This window comes from Rhineura floridana, chromosome 1 (assembly GCF_030035675.1).
Source record: "Rhineura floridana isolate rRhiFlo1 chromosome 1, rRhiFlo1.hap2, whole genome shotgun sequence".
Taxonomy (NCBI): domain Eukaryota; kingdom Metazoa; phylum Chordata; class Lepidosauria; order Squamata; family Rhineuridae; genus Rhineura; species Rhineura floridana.
In genome coordinates, this window is record NC_084480.1 from 27,769,741 (window position 1) to 27,793,632 (window position 23,892).

Consider the following 23,892-nt stretch of genomic DNA (forward strand, 5'->3'; position numbering starts at 1 on the left):
AGATTCTCTCTCAATAGCTAGTGAGCTACCTCAGTCTGCTTTTACTCTTAACCTTCCCATAAGCTCACCCATAATAAGCACAGTAACTAGCGAGCTTCCTTTCCCTGCCCTACCTGGAGACGCCAGGGACGGAATCTGGGATCTTCTGCATGAAAGGCAGATAGCCTACCATGACATTCTATCACCAATCCATCCCACTCCTCCATGCATCAGATAGAATGACTGGCTTGCCTTAAGTAAGTTATATATATACTTAGTAATTATATACAGCTGGTATAGCACAGTAAGGAGGACAGCCTGGCTGGGAATCCAGAGTCTGTGAGTTCAAATCCCTGCTTGTGTCTCCTGGATGTCAAGGGCCAGCTAAAGATCACTCCACAGTGAGTGGCTCAGAGGTGATGTGCCCTTCCACCTGTGCAGCCGTGGGCAACCTGCATGGTCCCAAGGAGCCCAGTTGCACCCCAGCTGGCAGTTATACTCATCCTTTACTTTTAAAGAAAACCAGAAAGAAGTTCATAGAATCATAGAATAGTAGAGTTGGAAGGGGCCTATAAGGTCATCAAGTCCAACCCACTGCTCAATGCAGGAATCCAAATCAAAGCATTCCCGACAGATGGCTGTCCAGCTGCCTCTTGAATGCCTCCAGTGTCGGAGAGCCCACGACCTCTCTAGGTAATTGATTCCATTGTCGTATGGCTCTAACAGTTAGGAAGTTTTTCCTTTTTTTTTTTTACAATAATTTTTATTCAAATTTTCATAAAACATACAAAACAAAATCATAAAACATTCAAAGACAAAAAACAAAACAAAACAAAAATGATTACACAAAAAAATAAAATGTTGACTTCCCATTTGTCGCAGATCAAATCAGTTATAGGTCTACAATATATAACAATCCTGTCTCTTAAATTATATTATAAAATCACTTTCCTCCAGTAATTATCTTAATTAATCATCAACTCATAAACATTACGTTATTCTTTCCACAAAAAGTCAAAGAGAGGTTTCAATTCTTTAAGAAATATATCTATCAATTTTTCTCCTAATAAACATGTCGATTAATCCATCTCGTTAATAATAATAATAATCTTATTGTCATAACCATAGTCCAAATAAACATATCGATTAATCCATCTCATCAAAATCTGTTAGGTCCAATAATTTCAATAGCCATTATTCCATTATCCATATTAATTCCATCTTCCATCTTCAATAGTCCTGTTAAGTCCAGTAATTTCAGTGTCCAATCTTCCATTATCAGTATTCCATAATAATCTTGCTGTCATAACCATAGTCATATAATAAGAGTCTGATGGGAATTTCCTCTATCCCAAATATTTTCTTGCCATCCATTCTGAATAAGTTGCTGAAATATTGTTGTAAAGTCATATCTCTGTTCTTCTTTTTTACAAAATGCACTGGCTCATCTCTTGAGAGTTTTTCCATTGTCACATGGCTGCAGTTAATTCCATAGATTTTCTCTATATCAAGCTCCATCATGTCATTCCAGTCCAGAAGATTATCCAAGCCATTGATAACTTTATCTCTAATATCTTCATTAATTTCTTCAGAGATAACGTTAAATTCCAAACAGCAGATTTTATTTCTAATATCCATAAACTCCAGATCTTTTTCCAATTCCACATTTGTTCCAATCTCCAGGGCTTGTATCTTCCCTTTATTTTTTCTTTTCTCATCTCTGATCTCATTCTCCTCTCTCACAGGATCCCCTATTTCTTTAAGCTCCTGCGTCATTTTGCTCAGTTCAATTTTCAGCTCCTTACTGCCCTGTCGCAGGGTTTGTTTCGTTATCTCAATCTCATCCATTATTTTCTGAAACATAATTACTTCCAGATTCTCAGCCACTTTCTTGATTGCCATTTTTAAAACCACGAAAACAAAACAAAACAAAAATAAAGAAGAACCACTTCTTATTTCAGCAACAATTGGGTTAATATTCCAGGCTTGATGACATCACAGTATAAACAGAGCAGCCTGCCTTATCTCTCTATGTTCAAGAATACAAAACAAATTTAGTTCCCAGCATCAAAACAGTTAGTGGCGTCGTGAAGAAGCAGATTCGTCAAAATAAAATAGACCAAAAAGAGAATAGTCCCAGACATTATAATGTTCCTCGGAATAGAAATCCCTCTTCTGTTTATATCTTTAGAATGCACTTCCAGGACAGCTTTTTGCAATAGAAACAGAGATAAGCTGTTAATTTCGTGAATAACAGAGAAGAGTTATAGCTCACCCAGAAGTTCTTTAAAGCTGATTCATTTGACAAATCTCTTTTTGCTGCAACAATTTAAACCAAGTAAAAAAAATAATAGAAAGAAGGGTGCTTGCCTGTTAGTCCGTTTTCTCTTTGAAGAAAAGATAAACGTATCGCATTAATCAGATAGAGCTTGTTCGGAAGTCCGTCCGGCATTGCTGGCTGGACCTTTTCTCATAAATTAATGAAATCCAGTCCTCCCAACAAAAACAGGCTTTTGAGGTTGATCTCTACGTTTCTCCCTGCCCGGGAGAAATTTCATCAGTCAAAAAAAAATGTTCTGACTGATTTATATCTGAATAAGCTTCTTTTGAGGCGGGAGCCCGTCTCAAAAGCAGGCACAAGCGAAGTCACCCTTCCCGGAAGTCCTAACAGTTAGGAAGTTTTTCCTGATGTCCAGTGGAAATCTGGCTTCCTCCAACTTGAGCCCATTATTCCATGTCCTGCATTCTGGGATGATCAAGAAGAGATCTCAGCCCTCCTCTATGTGACAACTTTTCATGTACTTGGAGAGTGCTATCGTATCTCCCCTGTCTTCTCTTCTACAGGCTAATCATGCCCAGTTCTTTCAGTCTCTCCTCATAGGGCTTTGTTTCCAGTGCCCTGATCATCCTTGCTGCCCTCCTCTGAACCTGTTCCAGTTTGTCTGCATCCTTCTTGAAGTGCGGAGACCAGAACTGGACGTAGTATTCAAGATGAGGCCTAACCAGTGCTAAATAGAGGGGAACTAATACTTCACACAATTTGGAAATTATACTTCTGTTAATGCAGCCTAATAGAGCATTTGCCTTTTTTGCAGCCACATCGCACTGTTGGCTCATATTCAGCTTGTGATCAACAATTCCAAGATCCTTCTCACATGTTGTATTGCTGAGCCAAGTATCCCCCATCTTATAACTGTGCATTTGGTTTCTTTTTCCTAAGTGTAAAACTTTGCATTTATCCCTCTTGAATTTCATTCTGTTGTTTTCAGCCCAATGATCCAGCCTATCAAGGTCCCTTTGAATTTTGTTTCTGTCTTCCATGGTATTAGCTGTGCCCCCCAATTTTGTATCATCTGCAAATTTGATAAACATGCTCTGTACCTCCTCATCCAAGTCGTTAATAAAAATGTTGAAGAGCACTGGGCCCAGGACCGAGCCTTGTGGTACCCCACTTGTTACTTCCGCCCAGTTTGAGAAGGAACCATTGATAAGCACTCTTTGAGTACGATTCTGGAGCCAACTGTGGATTCACCTGATAGTTGTTCCATCCAGCCCACATTTAGCTAGCTTGCTAATCAGAATATCATGGGGCACTTTGTCAAAAACTTTGCTGAAGTCGAGATATATTATGTCTACAGCATTCCTACAAGGGAGGTTACCTGATCAAAAAATGAGATAAGATTAATTTGGCAGGACTTGTTCTTCATAAATCTATGTTGGCTCCTAGTAATCACTGTGTTGTTTTCAAGGTGCTTACAGAATGACTGCTTTATAATGTGCTCCAGAGTTTTTCCAGGGATTGATGTTAGGCTGACTGGTTTGTAGTTCCCCGATTCCTCCTTTTTGCCCTTTTTGAAGATAGGGACAACATTAGCTCTCCTCCAGTCATCCAGCACTTCACCAGTCAATCTCAAGCTCCAATCCTGCCTTTTCTACTTCATGTTTCCCGGGAGTGTCATAGATCCTTTTTTTGGGAGAAGACTGAGCCAAAGTAGGAATTGAGCACTTCTGCCTTTTCTTTGTCATCTGTTGTCATTTTGCCATCCTCACTGAGTAGCTGTGCCACCTTTTCTTTTCTCTGTCTTTTACTATGGATGTATCTGAAGAAAGCATTTTTGTTGCTTTTGGCATCCCTTGCTAACCTCAGCTTATTCTCAGCTTTAGCCTTCCTGACACCATCCCTGCAATTCCGTGATACCTGCCTGTACTCTTCCTTTGTGACCTAGCCTTCTTTCCACTTCCTGTATGTGTCCTTTTTTGTTTTCAGGTCATCTCTAAGCTTTTTGTGAAGCCACATTGGCTTCTTCGGCTGTTTTCCCCCTTTTTTCCTTATTGGAATTGCTTGCCATTGCACTTTTAGAATTTCATTTTTTAGAAATCCCCACCCATCTTGGACTCCTTTTCTAGTTAGGGTGGCTTGCCTAACAATTGTTCTGAGTTTATTAAAATCAGCTTTCCTGAAGTCCAGTGCGCGCATATGGCTACTCTCAGCTTTTGCTTCTGTTAACATCAAGAATTCAAGTATGGTGTGGTCACTTTCCCCCAGAGTTCCCGTAACTGCCACTTCATCCACCAGATCATCTCTATTGCTTAGAATCAAGTCCAGGATAGCTGATCCTCTGGTTGCTTCCTCCACTTTCTGTAGGAGAAAGTTATCTCCAAACAAGTCAGAAATTTCTTGGAGGCCATGTTTGGTAAAATTTGTCTCCCAACAGATATTGGGATAACTGAAGTCCCCTATTACTACTACAAATTATACACTATACTATTACAAGTTATAAATTGTATACTAAGTTATACAGCTGGGGTGGTTTTTTCCCCCAGAGCTTCACCCTACAGATATTAAGGCAGTGGCTCCCAACCTTTTTTCCCCATGGATCACTTGAATAGTGCTGATAGTCTTGGAGAACCACTTAATGATTTTTCCGTCTGCTGGAACAATTGTAATGCACTGTGCTAGACGCTGTATGTTTTTGAATTGTATTTGTGTTGCTTCTTTTATTTCTTATATTGTATTTAATTGTATTACAATTTGCATTCCATAGAAATTAAATTGTAATACAATACAATCAAATAAAAGAAGAAATAAAAGAAGCAATACAAATACAATTAAAAATCAATAGGAATATTTAACACAGACATGCTGCATACTATCTGAGCAAAGCTCATGGGCCACAGTTTGGGAGTCCCTGGAGTAAGGTATATTTGTACCAAATCATATAGGGGTGATTCCAAGTCAGCACCACTGATCTGCAAGTGTTATATAACTCCCCTCATCTACAAAAAGACCTGCAGACTTTGACATGGTTAAAAACACATGCCCAAAAATTCAATTTAATGACAAAACATTTTGTCGGCTAGAGGATTTCTATTTGCTAAGCTTTTACACTGTAGCACTAGGTGGCAATATCTTAACATCTCAGGTACGTATTAGCTAAGCAGACACTTAAAACTTTAATCCCTGAAATGTTTTGGCACAGGCTTCTTTGCTGACTAGCTGATGTAACATGAATACGACCTTGGGACACATCAAGTCTAACAGGATTAATCAGTTAGTTTCCATAAAATGAAAGTCTGCAATTATTTTCTTCTTTGATGTTGAATTTCATGTGGACACTTTGCAAAAAGTAAAAAGCAACAATATATATCTGTAAAAGAAGAAAGGTTAACAAATGAGGTCTGGACAAGCTCTGGAACAAACAACCAGGTTCTATATACTATTAAGCCAAACTCAAGTAGACCCACTGAATATAACAACAGAAGAAGAGCTGCTGGATCAGGCCAGCAGCTCACCTAGATTACTTGTCCATTGGCCTACTCTGACTATGACTAAGTTGGGTATAGCTCTGCCAACCAAGAGGTCTTCTGTAGCTTTAAAAGTTGTGCAGGGGGGAGGGAGAATTCCACCTTGTGATTTTTCCCATTACAGTGTTGCAAGAACACCTGCACTTGGCTGACTTTCTCTTCTCCTAAAGATACAGGATCAGTCTCAGGCCCTGAGCCTGGCAACCCTACAGCTAATACAGTGATAAAAAGGATAACAATGCTCTAGTAAAAAGGAACAGCCCTTCTAATGGAATCTCTCCAGCCATAGGATGCAGGTTCCCTCATAATCATATCACTTACAGAAATACTTGTTCCAGAGCATCCCACCATTTATTTGAATCATTTTTAGTCTGAAATATATTCTAAAGGTGTGCCTGCACACCAACTGTTTTCTCAGACTACATCTCCAGGTCATTGCAGAGGCAGCTGGTGCAGTCTGCATCTCAGAGTTGGTAGAACAATCAACTGGGAACTCACTTTTGTTTTGTTATAGAAGAGCACTGGCTGCATTCACACAATCCATTCCTGGCATAGTAACCCACAATGTTCACAAACTGCACATGTGCTCCTCCATTCACATGAGCAGCAATACAAAAACCAGGAAATCACAATTGACCAAAGTTCCTGGTGCACATGCAAGAGGAAACTTCATATATATAGGTCCTCACTCCTCTCTCTGCTTCTGCATACCTTTCTTAAGGTGGAATTATTCAATACCCAAACCTCCCTGTCTCTGCACACAAGTTAGACCAAAAAAGCTGACAAAGATTACAAATAGCATGCTGGTCTATCAGAAAAGTTTCAAAAGTAACAGAAGAAGAATGCCTTTTGTTAATGATAAAATAAAAGCAAGCAAGCTTTTCAAAGTTTGCTTACCTTTTCTGACCTTTTAATGAGCCCTAGCAAAGATATTACTCTGTTACTTATTATTCAAAAGTTAAAATTCTGGGAGGAAATGCCAGTCTCATGCTTGACGAAAATCATCATCAGCCCAAAGGCCGAGAAAAACAGTAAACATTAAGCAAGCTGTAACAGTAGATACAGTCCCCACTTATCTGACATAACTCAAATCTGTAGTTGATTGATACCATGTAATAACATTTTAGATACCATGTAAAATTTTCCGGTTGAGCACAAAAACAAGTTTAAAAGCTGCAGTACTTTGAGCACTTGCCTAGAAGCAGCTCCCATTGAACTCACAGCAGCTTACTTTTAGGTAAGACATAAAAAAAAGAACCCCTAATGGCAAAACAGATCTGAATAGAGTCACCTGCATTTGGTATAAATTCACTACATGTCACCAAAGGAGTACATATATTGCTAAAAAAAAATCCCATGAATCAGCATCAAATGACTAATTGTGTACCTTATTTCAAGTCAGAAACCCAGTGGTGAAAAAAATAGCAGTATCCTAAAGTTAGGGTACTGTATCTGTTAAGACAGACACTTTACAAAATACATTGTACGGTTCAGAAAGATTAATAAAATGTGCCCATTTCCCGTCATGCATCAGCACAGTTGTAAGCTTTGCCACAGAAGAAGACAAAGCAACATCCTTCATGGGAACAGCCTTGCTTTCAGTATCCGCAGAGCCACATCAGTATGGCAACCCTGGACTCCTTCTTACCTAAGAATTCTAGGCAGCAAAAATGCCAAAGCGCTGGATGCCAAAGGAAAATATTCCCAGGCTTTCAAAGACTAAAGGTACTCATTATATCCTACTCCTTCTGTTTTGCAGCTAGAGTTGTCTGCAAACCTCAGAGGCTGGCTAAACCTCCTTTCACCACAATTACTGAGACCATACTCGGAACATTTAATTGCATATATTTTTTTATATATGCATAAATCCATTTTTGGCTTTTATACTAACTCTAAAAATAATTCTGAGTTTCCTTCCTGGAAGGCAGTTCAAGCTTATTTTAAAAGCCACCGCCTATTAAACTGAGCTCCCCCTCAAAAATAAAAGTTCTTTTTAATCCAGCAATGAGCAGTTCTCAAGCTTCTGCTCTCCAGAAGGCAACATCAGTGAATGTACAACTCCATGTAAAGCAGTATCACGGAAATTAAGAAGGCCCACACACACTGTCAAAAACAGTCCTGACTCTGAAACCATTAAGGCAGCTCACACTCTGTGCTAAACAGAGTCAAATGGATAGTTATCAAGCAAATAGGCATGCCTCGTTCTGAACTGGATTTCAGTGATTTGGGGAGAGAGACTGAGAGAAAGAGAGAGTGCAATCCTAAACTCACCTTCTATGGAATATGTGGGACTTACTTCTGAGTAGACATGACCAGGATTGCGCTGAAAGTCTCTTAAAATGATAAGGATAAGGTTGACATGCTCCTCCAACATCCCCTCAATGGCAGGTGAAATGAAAAGGCAACGCATATACCCAGGTCCTGTGATGTAAGACAGGCTGCAAGTCACAGATTGGGTTATTTACCATTTCTCATAATTTGGGGTTATTTACCAGTTTGCCTAGGTCAGACTTGTGAGATCTACAGCGTTCTGTGTGGGAGGCATGCTCTTCTAGAGTTTCACCTTGATTACCGCCAGACAAAGAGCACAAATCAGCAATTCCCATTTTCTCCCCATGAAAGTGTAGAGCAGGGGTGGAGGACCCGTGTCCCTCTAGATGTTTTTGGGACTCCCAACTCCCAGGATCAGACCTAGCTAGCATGGTCAATGGTCAGGGGTGGTGAAAGTTGGAGTCAGTAACATCTAGAAAGCTGCCTGGCACAGAGCACGGAACAGCTGACTAGGCAATTGCAAGAAAATCAGTTCCTGTGACAAGAAAAGCAAATATTTAATCAACTCTAGAGTTCAATTAAAAACAACAACATTGAAATCGGCATAAGAGAATGGAAGAAAACAGTGAGCTGTTTTAAGAGAGAAAACATATCCAAGGCAGACCTTACAAAATTATCTTCAGCAGATGGGCAAAGCAGAACGGATCATCCCAGGCAAGTTGCAGAAAGGATTCAAGTAAGAGACCAAGAACAATGAAAAAACATATTCTTTCATCTCAGGGTGTGGGGGCTGGCCAGGCAGGAAGGGGATCCATGAATCGGGGGGAAGCCAGCTGTACTTGAAATCCCTGACCATTAGCATTTGTCAACAGACTAATGAAGTGGGACAAGAGGTGCAAATGCCACCAATCTCCTCTTGTTTTTTCTTGTCTCACAAAGGGGGAAGGGGAGAAGCATCCCCTATGGATGAGAGGGAGATGCTTTGGGCATACCTTGTGCTCTCCTAGTCAATAATGTGGAGAGTTTTTGAGTACCAATAGGTTCTCCCAAAGGGGCAGAAAAAGGAGAAGTTGCCTTTTTGTTACACAATCTCATTACAAGAGGCAACGACAGAATAAGCAGTCATCCACAGCTCACCTTTGATGGCCAGTGCCCTGGGTTAACTCTGAACCACTTAATCTTTATGACCTGATACTACACAGTGTTAGCAACTTCCAAAAAAAAGGTCCTCAACTTTCACTGACCTCATACACTGCCCCTCGCTGGGTTCTTACTGCCTCCAGAACTGGCAAATAGGATCAGGGGGAAAACCACATTCAACTTGTAAGGCCACCAGGGCACAGTACAAATGGTGCACTACAGCACAAGGATGGAGAACCTTTGGCCCTCCAGATGTTGCTGACCACTGGCTAGACTGGATGGAGCAGACAGGACTTGTAGTTCACCTGAAGGGCCACAGGTTAGCCATCCCAGATGAACTATAGTAAAGCTGCACTGAACTATTTATTAAACTTATATCCCATCCTTCCTCCCAAAGGAGTCCAGGGCAGCAAACAGCAAGTGATGGAACAATAAAGCATCTTAAAAACCATTCCCATACAGATGCAGACTGGGAAAGATCTCTACTTAAAAGGCTCGTTGGAAGAGGAAGGTCTTCAGTAGATGCCAAAAAAAACCCCAGCAGATGGTGCCTGTCTAATATTTAAAATGGAAATGGTCTGCCTTCACGTCGATCCGGACTTATGGTGACCCTATGAATAGGTATTTCATGGTAAGCGATATTCAGAGGGGGTTTACCATTGCCTCCCTCTGAGGTTAGTCCTCCCCAGCGGGACAGGGCCTGCTCAGCTTGCCACAGCTGCACAAGCCAGACCCTTCCTTGTCTGCAACTGCCAGCTGGGGGGGACATCTGGGCTCCTTGGGACTATGCAGCTTGCCCACGGCTGCCCAGGTGGCAGGGCACGTAACGCCTGAGCCACTCACTGTGGGGGTGATCTTTAGCTGGCCCTTGACACCCAGGAGACACGGGCGGGGATTTGAACTCTCAGACTCTGGACTCCCAGCCAGGCTCTCCCCCGCTCCCACTGTGCTATACCAACTCACTATGTGGTGCCAAACTGTGCAGAGTGATTTAAAGCAACCAATTCAGCAAGAACAACCTTGCTATCCATGACAAGCTGTATTGCACATCAAGTGTTAAAAGCTGTCTTAAAATTATATATACATATTAATAATTCATATCCAAAATACTGAACCATCAAGGACCATCACATTTTAAATAAACCCTTTCAATAGAGACATAGTGGAGCACACGGCTATGAGGGTTGGCAACAATGGAGGATGTCCTCCATTCAAATCAGGGCTGGCCTTGCAAGGGTCAGCACTGTCATGCTCTATGCCTCAGTAGATGGACCACTGTCAACCCGAGCATCACCTAGCTCTTTGAAGGGTGCAGATGAGCAAAAACAAGTGACAACAGCAAGGAGAAAGGCAGGACGTCCCCAAAACCTGGAGGTGAAACAGACTCAAATCTCTCATCTTTCATGAACACACTATCTTGGCTTAGACAAACCTCCCTCTCTCTCAGCACCCCTCTGCAGTATGGAGGTAATATGATTGACCTCTCTTACAGGGTTGTTGCAAGGATTGCTGAGGTAACATATGTGAAGAGCTTTAAACACTTAAGAAATGGAAATGGACTGCCTTCAAGTCATTCCGACTTATGGCGACCTTCCTCTGAGGCTGAGAGGCAGTGACTGGCCCAAGGTCACCCAGTGAGCTTCATGGCTGGGAGGGAATTCGAACCCTGGTCTCCCACGTCATAGTCCAACACTCTAACCACTACACCACACTGGCTCTCTAACGGAGCTGCAACTTAAACACTAAGGATTAACGTCAACTGTAGCCATGCAGGTTTGTTGCAGCAAGCAAAGGGACAACAGCACCTTTCCCCTGATCATGGCCATGAGGTTGTGGATGCCACCTCCATCTGATGTAAGGCTGTCTTGCAACTACCATATTTTTTCCAGCAAAGACATGTGTTTATGGAATTCCTTCTACAGCCATCCTGAAAATCCCCCCCTTCTTCTTTTTGCAGGACCATTTCCCCCCATCAAAATAGGAAACGGGGTGGGGGAGGGAAAAGAGAAATTTCAGAGAAAGTTGGAAGCTGGCTTATCTCAGTTTTTTAGACAAAGAGCACAATGGCAGTGGTTTGGGTTTTTTACAAACGTTAAAAGCCTTGCAGCACTTCCAAGCCACAATGTTCTCACTTTCTCCTTGCTACATTTTTGAGCCCAGATCCCAAGGCCATTCTAGACCTGGAAAGCACTGTAAGGAGGAAGCTGAGAGCTCTGTGGTGGCTCTGATTCACCACAAGGCTTTTTTTTTTTTTTTAAAGCAACTTCCTCCAAGGCCACCTCATAAAAAAAAAAACTGACAAGCCAAATATACACACACATACACTAGCATGGCAGGCAGGCAGAGTATTGGGACAGAAGACACCTCCCTTCACCCACCTTCTCTAAAAACTTCTGAAATCCTCCAAAATCTCTCCTGCCCCCCTCCAATCTCTGGAATGTTCTCTTTTCACCTGTCCTCCCACAAATCCCTAAATAGGGCGATATTCTTGGTCCAATTTTATCTCTCATTATCACCCCAGCTTTAATTCCTTCCATTTGATATTTGCCCCATTCAAGTGCTTCGTTTGTTTAAGCAAGGAGTTAAGCCTTTCCTTTTTAAGCAGGCATTTAACCTTTAATAAATGCTGGAGTGTTCCTCTATTTTTGTAATTTCCCTGGAAATGTTTGGCTTTGATTGTTTCCTCTGAACTCTTCGTTTGTTGTAGGGTTACATTTTATATTAGTTTATGGCCTTTCTCCCTTTTGTGAATTAGTATTAACTCAAAATGGGGGAGAGGTCATACATTTCTGAACAAAAAGAGCAAACTATTCTAGCGCAGCAGCCGAATCATTCATCTGATGCAACAGGAAAACGGCAACGTACAATCCAGTCAGACGAATTGCTTGTAGTGTGGCATTTATTATTTGCTTTTAAAAACAAACTAAACAAAATTATCCTCCATCATACAGTAAATAAAAACGACACTTTGAACAAATGAAAATGAAACACATTCACTCTTACTGCTCTGTGTTTGCCTTGTAGAACTAGGCTAGACTGCTATGTACAGTTCACAGAAGGGTCATGGGGGGAAGAGAAGAGATCAGTGAGATTGACAGAACACAAGAGTTTTGTTTTAGTTTAAATCAGTGGATCCCAAACTCTTCTGCCCATGGACCACTTGAAAACTGTGGAGGGTCTTGACAGACCACTTCACGGTTTTTCTGCCTGTAGTAGTGTAATGCACTCACCTACTGCGCGATTCTTAATTGCATTTCTGTTACTGTATTTTAGTGTATTACAATTTGAATTCCATGGAATTCAGACGGTAATACAATAAAATGCAGTATACAAGAAATAAGAAAGCAATAAAATATCATTTAAAATATATGAATATTTAATGTGGACATGCTGCCAACCACCTGACTGAAGCTCGCAGTCCGCTAGTGGTCCATGGACCGCAGTTTGCAAGCCCCTGGTTTAGATAAGGGGATCACCAACCTTTTTTGGCCCACTGGCACATTTGCAAATCAGAGAAACTATTGTTGGCACTGTTACATACCCTGCAACCAAGCACACACCACAATCAGGCATTGGCTACAGTAGAAGGCTTCTTTCAAGCCTAATTTCAGTCGTGGGGGGAGGAAGAGTGTGGGTACCAGTGAAGGCCTCTAAAGGCATGTGTACCTATAGTTACTGCATTGGTGACCTGTGGATTAGATAGCAGTTAGGCTGCATCTGTGCACTTTTTAAAAATTACCTTGACAATGGGGGCCCTTAGACCTGCCAAATCTGATAAGCCAGATGGCCGGAATGTGTCTGAAAATGCCATACCCATTTTGACTGAAAATACCAAAGTTACACACAGGAAAAGCCTAGCCAAGTCTTGCTTTAAAAACAATGGGAAAGCAAAGTGATTTTGCCCTGGCACGCTGGATGCCACCTAGTTCACATAATAAATATTCTTCTTTTAAGACTTATACCAGAGAAAGGCCATAGCACAGTGGCTGAGAGTATGTTTTGCACGCAGAAGATTCCAGGTACAATCTCCAGATAGAGTGAGAAGGGCCTGCTTGAGACCCAGAAGAGCTATTGCAGATGATACCATGCTAGATGGACCAATAATCTAATTAGGTATCCACCATACATTTAAAGCACATCCCAATACACATTCAAAGCACATGGCTTCCTCCAAAGAAACATAGGAAGTATAATTTGTTAAGGGTACTGGGAATTAGTAGCTCTGTGAGGGGGAAGCCACAGTTCCCAGGATTCTTGGGGGGACGTCAGATGCTTTAAATGTGAGTTGGATGTGCTTTAAATGTATGGTGTTGATCTCCTTGGGCTGCAAACATTGAATATAAATCCCATTAACACCTTTACTGTAGCAGACTTTGCTAAAGGAAGCATCATTCGTTGGCTTCGGTTCACAAAGGTCTGCACACTTTGCAGCTGGAGAGTTAAAAATGGCTGGAGAAAGTGTATTAAGGCTAGGGTTGCCAGGTTCATGGCCTGAGACAGATCCTGTATCTTTAGAAGAGAAAGTCAGCCAAGTGCAGGTGTTCTTGCTACACTGTAATGGGAAAAACCACAAGGTGGAATTCTCCCTTCCCCCTGCACAACTTTTAAAGATACAGAAGACCTCTTGGAGACCGGGCCTGGCAACCAAGAGGTCTTCTGTATCTTTAAAAGTTGTGCAGGGGAAAGGGAGAATTCCACCTTGTGGTTTTTCCCATTACAGTGTTGCAAGAACACCTGCACTTGGCTGATTTTCTCTTCTCCTAAATATACAGAATCAGTCTCAGGCACTGAACCTGGCAACCCTAATTAAGGCAAAGTTGCAGAAATATTCAGTCTACAAACTTTAGGAAAAAATATGCTCCCAAACACAGCATTTCTACTTTATTGAATATTTTCACCAGTGTTTTCAGTCACATCTTTAAAAAGTTAAGGAAAAAGATGAAACTTTATTCAGAAAAAGCACTAAAATAGAATTAGTCTCATTACAAAATGAACACAAGTCAACCCAGTTTGTGGTTGCGAAGCAGTATTACACCACTTTAAACAGTCCTGGCTTCCCCCAAAGGGGAAAAAAAGGCTATCCATGGCCACTAGCCATGATGGCTGTGCTATGCCTCCATAGGCAAAGGCACTACAGTAGGGCCCCACTTTACAGCGCTTCACTTTACATCGCTTTGCTAATGCAGTGGTCTCAATTAGACGCAATTAGACTAAAGCCCCACTCAAACGGAGCTTGTTCCGCTTTTACAGCGGTTTTTGGGCGTCGCGCACCAGTCTATTCAATGAGTTCCGCTTTTCAGCGGGAGTCTGAAACGTAACCCACCATATGAATGGGGCCCTACTTATGGTTCCAAAAGCCAGTTGCTGGAAACTGCAGGAGGGGAGAGTGCTGTTTGCACTCGGGTCCTGAGTGCAGGTTTCCCACGGGTAACCGGCTAGACACTGTGAGGACAGAATACTGAACTAGACGGGTCACTGGCCTGATCCACCAGGCTCTTCTTATGTTCTTAATCCTGGTATTAAAGCTTGTTAAGGGCAATGAGAATTGTGAGGAGACACCTTTTCCCCTCACAGAGGTACAATTCCCAGCATTTCCAAGGAAGAGGGATTGATTAGTAAACCACTCAGGGTAGCTCTGTGAGGAGAAGAGTTTCCTAACAACTGTCAGCACTCTTAACAAACTACAGTTCCCAAGATTATTTGGAGGGAAGCCAGGACTGTTTACAGTGGTAAGATACTCTTTTAAATGTATAGTGCAGATGCGGACGGTGTTTCTCTTTATATTCAGATGCAATCAAGACACAGCATGTGTTTCAGTGTGGCAACTTAAGACATATGGCCACAATCCAGCCCTCTGCATGCGATTCCACCAACCTCCTCAGACAATTAGAATGTCTCAAGAAAGCCGGGGTGGTGGTAGTGTTCAACGTAATTTCTATGAAAATTAATAGAATACATGATATAGCTTTTCTTTTTAGTCTTTAACACAGTTGCAAGAGACATTTGATTTCAGAAATTAGTTTCTGCTTTGCAAGGTAACAAACAATATCAGGCTTTCAGCTCTAGGTGATTATTTACATGACCAAGGACAAAAAACACATGGATTTTACTTTAGTCAGGATTTTTTTTTACTTGTGGTAATCAATATAAATGGAGTCTCCTCTGTCACTGACAGTCATCCAAAGAGGTTCACAGCACAGAAAAATTCTCATGTCCCTCAAACCCAACATTCTATCCTCTATAGAATACCACAGCAACTTCCCCCCCAAAAGGGAGCTGTGTTTAGCTCCAAGGCAAATTCATCACTATATTTAGAGCACCATGCATTAATACAAGCACAAAGCAAGCATCCAAACTGATACACAGCCAGAATCATGTTTCACTTGTTTGCATACAAATATTCCTTGTCACTGTACAGTTACACCATTTTATAATACTATTTTCTCTCCTTTTTGGGCTCCAGCCATACAGCATCCCAGAACCAACACAGGGCTAGACGGGAACAAGAAGCAAACCACATTCACACCATACATTTATCCCATTATTATTCCATTTTTATCAGTCATGGCTTCCCTTAAGAATCCCGGGAAGTGTAGTTTGTAAAGGGTGCTGAGAGTTGTTAGGAGACCCCTATTCTCCTCTCAGAGCTATAATTTCCAGATTTGTCAGTCCCTCTTCCCAGAGAAGTCTGGGAATTGTGGCTCTGTGAGAGGAATAGGGATCTCCTAACATTTCTCAGCACCCTTCACAAACTACACTTCCCAGGATTCTTTGGGGGAAAACCATGACTGTTTAAAGTGGAATAATAGTAGAATAAATGTATGGTGTGCATATGGCCCAAGTCATCATTTCATTTTGGGCACAATTCAAGGTGCTGGCTTTCACTTCTCAAGCTCTAACCCCCCCCCATCACCCCGACCATTGGCCATGCAGGTTGGTGCTGATGGGAGCTGGAGTCCAACAACATTTGGAGGGCCACAGGTTCCCCATCTCTTCTCACAATAATCTGCGGCTGGGGTTTCTCAGGAACCCCCTATCAACCTGTCTAGAGTAGGGATGGGGGCGAAATTCAATCAAGTTCACATTTAAAGCCAAGTCTATCAGAGTCGCACATTCAGAAACCAAAACACAGCCATCCTTCAAAATCCGTAGTTATCCAAATTTTGCAATGTAGTTCTCCAACCAGGCAATGCTTACAAAAACACTTTTGTTAGGGGAAACTGTGTTCAAAGTGAATATATTGGTGAAAACAATGTCCCAAAATGCATTTTATTAATTCTGCACTTGTTGCAGTGGAACATTAAAATAGTACACAGGTTTTAAGAATTAGTTATTTCAAATAATAATCATAGCTGACTAAACTGGGCCTCTTACACAAATATGCAAAATACTGCTTTTGTATTTAATGAGAGATCTAACTTAACATTTGCTAACACTGTGGCATAAAGATGGGATCAGTAAATAGAGCCCCCAGGGCCAAGTCTGGATCCCCAAGGGCACAAACCTGGGCACGTGTACTCAGAAGAAAAATCCACTGAGTTCAATGGGTCTTACTCCAAAGTCTGCATGTACCAGATCACAGCCCAAGGGAGGTTCCCATCTACCTTCTGGCAAAAGGTGCCAAAAGGGGAAAAAACATGGTCGGAAAGCCACCTTAGTTGCTGGTCAGCAGTCCTCCATGTTTTTTTCAAAGTTGCCTGCTAACAGTGCCATGCTGAATATGTCTACTCAGAAGTAAGCCACATCAAGTTCAATGGGACTTGCTTCCAGATTAGCGTGTACAGGAATTCAGCCTAAGAAAATGAAGTGCTAACCAGAGGGTGACAACAAATCCAATTGCGACAACAATTTATTTTGAAGCTATATAAACAAATGAGGCCATTTTCATAAGACAAATCTCTGTCTTTGCATTTCCTTCATCTTAAATCTGAATCTAATATCGTCACTGGCCAAAAGTGCATACAATTTAAAAACTGTTCCCTTCCACCTTCTATGTTGCATTATAAACACATACGTATACATGGTACAAGCTTCAAGTGGATTTTGGGGGGAGAATAAAGTTTCCAGAATTTAAGAACACCTCACTTGATCACACCTACCACTAGAATTTTGAGCCACAAACCTAGCTACGTTATTTAAGCAAGATGTCATAACAAATAAGTTTTGAGTAGCCCTTCTGAATTTCATTCCCAAACAAAACACATTTACAAACATTTCAACATAAGGTGTCTTCAGAAAGCAAAAAACAAACCTCCCCATACCAAGACCACACGGCTTTCGAAATGACCACAAGACAAGCCTAGTTAATTTCCACTTTCAACAGAAAGCTAATGGCATCTTCCCACATGCAAACCTCAATTTGGTTTCATATTTGCTTATAACATACATATCCTGACTTTCCGCCAAGGAGTTCAATATAGCATACATACTCTTCCGGCAGAGACCAAAACATGCTAAGACTCAGCAACTTTATTATATTGTGTGCATTCAGAAGTGTGTTCTTACAACAGATGAGCGCCAATAAATTAAAGCTCAGTCGAGACAAGATGGAGATCCTGTTGCTGGGTAGTTCATCTCCCTCAGGTTAGTGGTGTTGAGGTTACACTTTTCTTGGAGAAAAACATTCAGAATCTGGAGATGCTCATTGACCCACCTTTGTCACTGGAGATGCAGATTACCTCCATAGGATAGATTGTTTCCTATCAGGTAACACTGGCACACCAGCTTAGGCTGCTATAATAAATGATAATGATAATAATACCACCAACCGGAAGCCTACCCAGGCAGGGATAGGCTGGCCTCAGTGATCCAAATTAGACTACTGCGATTCATTACACTTGGGGCTGCCTTCAAAGGTGTTCTGGAAACTGCATTTAATCCAAAATACATCTGCAAGGCTGTTAATTCGGACTGGGCGTTGCCAACTGTACTAGCTTCGTTAGGCTTGCAGACTCAATCCAAAGTTCTGGTTTGACTGCTCTTCATAGCTTAGAACCCGGATACCTGAAGGACAGTTGTTCTCTTAGTACCATACACTAACTACTTCAACAGAGTCCTTCCTTCAGGTGCCACATCATCTAAGATGTGACTACAGGGGAAAGGGCATGCTTGATTATGGCATCCTAACTGCATTCCTCAGGGAGGCTAACCTGGTTGCCGTCCTTAATATAATTTCAGCACCAAGCAAACCTTTTTACCTCCGTGCATTGCTGTAATGCAATGATAATTCCTTTGACTGCTTCTATACTACTCTTTTTTATATTGTGTGTCATTTAATGTTCTTGTTTTAAAATCGGTCCGATTGCAATTTTAAAGTTTTGCAAATTGCTCTGGGTATCCACGGAAAGGAAAGCATAAATCAAACAAATGGAAGTGTTATACTGGTGACACTATACATTCATTTCTCCCCTCATGAACATTATTTACATGTGCCCGATGGACTCAACGTGCTTTTTACAGCCCAATCCTGCACATGTCTCCTTAAAATTAAGAACTGTTCAGTAAGGCATATTTCCAAGTTACTAGAACTTATTTCCAAGTCATGAGGATGGGATCCCAGAATTCTCATCAAGTTTTAATGCTGCCTAGTATTGTGTCAAAATTTATTTATTTATTTTAACCATTCTCCATCAATTAATTATATTAGACCAGTGGTTCCCAAACTTTCCCCCCTGCAAAGACATCACAAGCAAAAGTTGTGAAAACAACTTTTGCAACTGAAAGTCGCTGAGGATCTCAGCGGACCACTTAATGACTTTTCTGCCTGTTGTAGCAATTGTGGTACGCTGTGCAAGATCCCGTATGATTTCCAATTGGATTGTTATTGCTTCTTTTATGGTCTGAAGGCACGTAAGGCCAGCTCCCTGCTGAAGCTAAGCAGGGTCAGTTGTGGTCAGTGCCTGGATGGGAGACCGCCTCAGTACCGTATGTAAAGCCGCCTTAGGTTTCTATCATGAAAAGAAAGGCAGAGTATAAATAAATAAATAAATACAATAAAAGCACATGAAGTTCTTGGCTGGGCTTCTCTGTAAGTGTGGCAGTTTGAGGAGGCTACATACCATGCAACTGACAGCTCTTTGTTGCTCTTTTAAAGATAAATCTTTTTACTTTTAAAGACCTCAGGTGCTCGGTAGCCAGCCTCCCCAACTTCCCACACTTCAATTAAAACCCAAGAGAAGATATTGCGGTGAAATAACTCATCCCATGGGGTTTTAACATGTTAGCCTTTGCAGGAGGCCCATGCTTCCTGAAAAGTGCATGAAGTCCTCGCTGTGGAGGCCACTGAGCACTGGAGAAGAATTTGCTAAAAAGGAAACACACACCAACACCCTCAAGCCATCCCACAATGATAAGGTACGATCAAGCCTGCACCCACCCAAGTTCTAGTGTCCTGGGGGTACAGATGGGCGAATCTGTCAATTCCTGTTTCTCCTTTTTCCAACTGTCTGTTCAGTTCTCCCCATTTTCTCATCAGTGTGCACTCCTACATACAAATTTGTATGCAGTTTTGCTTAAGACACATTTTGCAAAGCAATTTCGCCAAAAATAATGCACTTTTGTAATTGATTTTCACCAATATATGCATTTTTATCCACACAAGTTGGCTAGAGAACTGCACGAAGTTCAAAGGGCAAACTTCAAAGGATAGCTGTGTTTCACTTCTCAGTATTATTCTGAAAAGTGTAAATTAGGTTGGCTCACTTTTAAAGGCAAACTGAACCAAAATTCTCTCCCATCACAGACAGAAAGAAAAAAACTATGCCTGTTCTGTAGGAGAAGAAAACTTTCAAGAAACTGGAGGACAAGCCTTAACACTGCCTTCCTCTCTTACCTGAGTTCATGTCTACATGATGAAACAAACCGTTCACTGAAATAGCCAGAACCTGCTTTCAAGCAACTCTGTCTGAGCCACATGCCACACTGGCAATGACCCTAGATTACTTTCACTTGATGTTCTGCCAATACCACCTCCAGATGATCTCTCAAGAGAGAAAAGAAGAAGAAAACACAGAGGAAAAGAAACAGCTCTGAGTCACTCTCTGCCCTCTCACTCTCTCCAACGCATCACAGACCAGTTGCAATCCACAACTATGGCAACTCAAAAACTCCAGTATTCCCAAAGACTTAATTTGGGAACAAAAGGGGGGGGGAACAAGCCAGAGCGCCACAAGTTAAAAAACGATTGGGGGGGGTGAGAGCAAATACACCATCTCCCTCTGCCTTCACTTTCATTACACTGAAAACGTTCAATCGGAACCGAAACCAATATACTTGCAATTTGAATTGCTGATCTCCCCTCCCCGATCCTAAGCGCTGTTTTGGACAAATAAAAACGTAAACCTCGGAAGCAATAAAGCGTGCTCTGTGGCCATCATATGAAGAAATCAACCGCAATGATAAGGCAGCCGCCGAAGCGATGGGCAGATCCGCCGTCCACCCCCAGAGAAAAATCACTTCTCCAGCTGCGGCAGCTAAGAATTCATTTCATGGTGTGATTTCTTGCAAGCCTCTCGACGTTGAGGAGAGCAGACCTTAGAACGGGTCGTCTCGCTGTGCTCCCCGCCAGAACCGCTGACCTGGCAGCTGGGCATTTAGCGGGAGGGGGGGGGAAATCACTTTCTCTTCTAGCAAAATACTCACAGTTTGAGAGTGAGGCGTTGTTAGGAAAGAGCAGGGAAAAAGGGCTCCGCGGTGAGCGAGCCGCAGGGACGTTGGGAACAGAGTCCCAAAATGTTCCGGGAAAGGGGGCGTAAGGCAAGCGATGAGAGGGGGAGTGTCAAGCCGGGTTGCCAAGCGGTCCTCTTCTCTCACCCAGGCTTTCCCTGGAATCGGAATCCGGATCAATGGCACTCACTGCCGAGTAATTTCGGATCGAGCTGTCCTTAACTGGAAGTAAGTCCCACAGGAAATCAGTGGCCCTTACTCCTGAGTAAGCAGGTTTAGGACCAAGAGATGTCCCAGCGCAGGAGGAGCCCGGATCGCCCTGCCCATCCTCACGCTTTCCAGGCCTGCCGCCCCCCACTGAACCACCCCCCAACAGTCCTCCTCACCCCGGTGCCCCTCACCTTTCTAACGCCGCTTCTCCTTCACCCTGCCGGCACGCTTCTCCATAACGCGCCGGGTGCCAGGCGGGCTGGGCGGCCCGGCCCAGCCCAACCTCCGCTCCGCTCCTGGAGCCGGGACTGCGCAGCGCCAACAGGAAGCCGGGGAGAGCGAGCAGACCGGCGCCTCCAAACGGGGTGGCTGCGTGAGGATCGGAGACGCGCTGTGCGCTGTGCGCTTGAGCCCCGGACCCCAGGCCTCGTGCGGCCCCCTAACCGAGCCTGATCCGAGGCCCCGGAAGGTTGTTCGAGAGATCGAGGCGAGCTCCGTCCCTGGCAACTACGGATCGGTCCGAATGAGAGGATCAGAGGCCTGCCAGGCGGCGAGGGAAAGGCTCAGTTAAGAATAGCAGCGGCAGCAGCAGCCTATTGGAAAAGGTTCGGCTTCTGGCTCCAGCGGCGGGAGGAGGAGCTGGAGACGGGCGAGCAACAAGCACCTTCTGTGTGGCTGGCTTCAGGCTACTAAATGTCGCACGGCGGCCCCTGGCAGCGGCTTCAGTCCAGTGGGGCCGGCAGGACAAGACTTTGGGGCACAAGTCCAGGGCCTCGCTCAGCAGAACGAGGAGGAGCCCCCACACAGAGAGAGCTTGCCACGTTGTGAAGTGGCCTCTCCAAAGGCTTTGAAGTCCAAAGGCTAAAATTACCACTCAGCTGCACCACGGCTTCATTCCTCCAAAGGCCTGTTTTATTTTATTATTGCATTTATAGCCCGCCTTTGTTCCAAGGAGCTCAAGGTGGTGTACACGTTTCTTCCCCCTTGTATTTTATCCTCACAACAACCCTGTGAGGTGGGGCTGAGAGGCAGTGGCTGGCCCAAGGTCGCCCCGTATTTCACATCACATCTGATTATCTTTCTTCCTCCGGATTGCCCACGTGTCTGGCTATCTAGGCACTAGAGGCAATAAAAGCTTCTCTCCAATCCACATTTGCATGGGAGAAAGCCCCCTCGAATTCTGTGGGCCTTGCTCCGAAGTAAAATAGCACACTTGTAATCACAGTGCACATGTGCTAAGCAGACATGTAAAAAGCACAAAATGCCTTCCACTGCACTTGAAGCATTTTTCACACAGTACCTTCAATGTTTGGGTGGCGCCTTTTGGAGTTACATAGACAAATTAGGTCTCTGCCCGCAAGGAGTTTACAGACTAAAATAAAAGTGACGAGTGTGGGTAAATGCTTTTGAAAAAAATGGAAATGGACCTTCTTCAAGTCAATCCTGACATATGGCAACCCTATGAATAGGGTTTTCATGGTGAGTGGTATTCAGAGGTGGTATTCATTGCCTTCCTCTGAGGCCGAGAGGCAGTTACTGGCCCAAGGTCACCCAGTGAGCTTCATGGCTGTGTGGGGATTCAAACCCTGGTCTCCCAGGATGTAGTCCAACACTCTAACCGCTACACCACACTGCCTCTCTACACCACATGCTTTTACATGTACTTAAAGCTTCATTACAACTTTATAGTGCAGTCCTGTGCAATTAAGTTTAATGGTGTATATAGGATTGCAGCACTAGGCTCTGCTGAATTTAATGGGGCTTGCAAGCATGCATGCATGCATCCATAGAGATTGGCCTCCGCTCTCTGGCTGCCCCTAACACTTTTGGCCTGTTATCTCACTATTTTATGGCATTTTAGTACTGCTGGGTGGGGGGTGTTCTTCTGCACTGACAATGCTTCTTATGCATGTGTGCAAATTTCTATATTTACTGTGATGCACAGAAAAAAGAACATAATCACAAGACAGCTCCTTGGAACTGAAAGGATCTTCTTGCTCTATGCTGAAATCTTACTCCTAGGACTTACTCCTAGATAAGTGTGTGTAGAACTGCACCGTTGGAGAGCTGGTGTTGCAGAGTGGCTAAAGAGCATAAATTGGGAGCTCTTTATTTCAAAGGGATTAACCAAAAAATCATTAGGCACATTTGATGCAAGTGATTCTTCTCTCAGCTTCCCAGCTGCAATATGGGGATAATAATGATGACCTACCTTACAAGATTGTTGTAAAGTTTGCTGGGATAAGGTACATGAAGTATGGGAAGAGTTATAGCTCATCAGTTGAGCACATGCTTTGCATGCCAAAGGTTCCAGGGTCTCGAGGTTTGTTGTTATGTGCCTTCAAGTCGATTATGACTTATGGCGACCCTATAAAGCAGCGACCTCCAATAGCATCTGTCATGAACCACCCTGTTCAGATCTTGTAAGTTCAGGTCTGTGGCTGCCTTTATGGAATCGCCACTTGCTATGGGCGGTTTAAAAATGAAACAAATAAATAAAAATAATAAATAAAATAAATCAATCCATCTCTTGTTTGGCCTTCCTCTTTTTCTACTCCCTTCTGTTTTTCCCAGCATTATTGTCTTTTTTAGTGAATCCTGTCTTCTCATGATGTGTCCAAAGTATGATAACCTCAGTTTCATCATTGTAGCTTTTAATGATAGTTCTGGTTTAATTTATTCTAATACCCAATTTGTCTTTTTCGCAGTCCATAGTATCCGCAAAGCTCTCCTCCAACACCACTGTTCAAATGATATGATTTTTCCCTTATCTGGTTTTTTCACTGTCCAACTTTCACATCCATACATAGAGATCGGGAATAC

At 42.8% G+C, this 23,892-nt stretch overlaps 1 protein-coding gene across 4 annotated transcripts in view; it reads right to left on the reverse strand.

Moving 5' to 3' along the window:
* The window catches only part of LIFR (LIF receptor subunit alpha), a 122,518-nt gene extending 100,696 nt beyond the window's left edge, over positions 1 to 21,822 (reverse strand). Inside the window, exon 1 of one of the 4 annotated variants that reach the window (XM_061616701.1) lies at positions 21,261 to 21,822. The gene's annotated coding sequence lies outside the window, so the exon portion shown is untranslated. Of the gene's footprint in view, positions 1 to 8,080; positions 8,100 to 20,026; positions 20,087 to 20,835; positions 21,143 to 21,260 lie in introns of those variants that run through there. The other 3 variants (XM_061616711.1, XM_061616720.1, XM_061616729.1) reach the window with 3 other exon arrangements.
* Between the last annotated feature and the right edge of the window lie 2,070 nt (positions 21,823 to 23,892).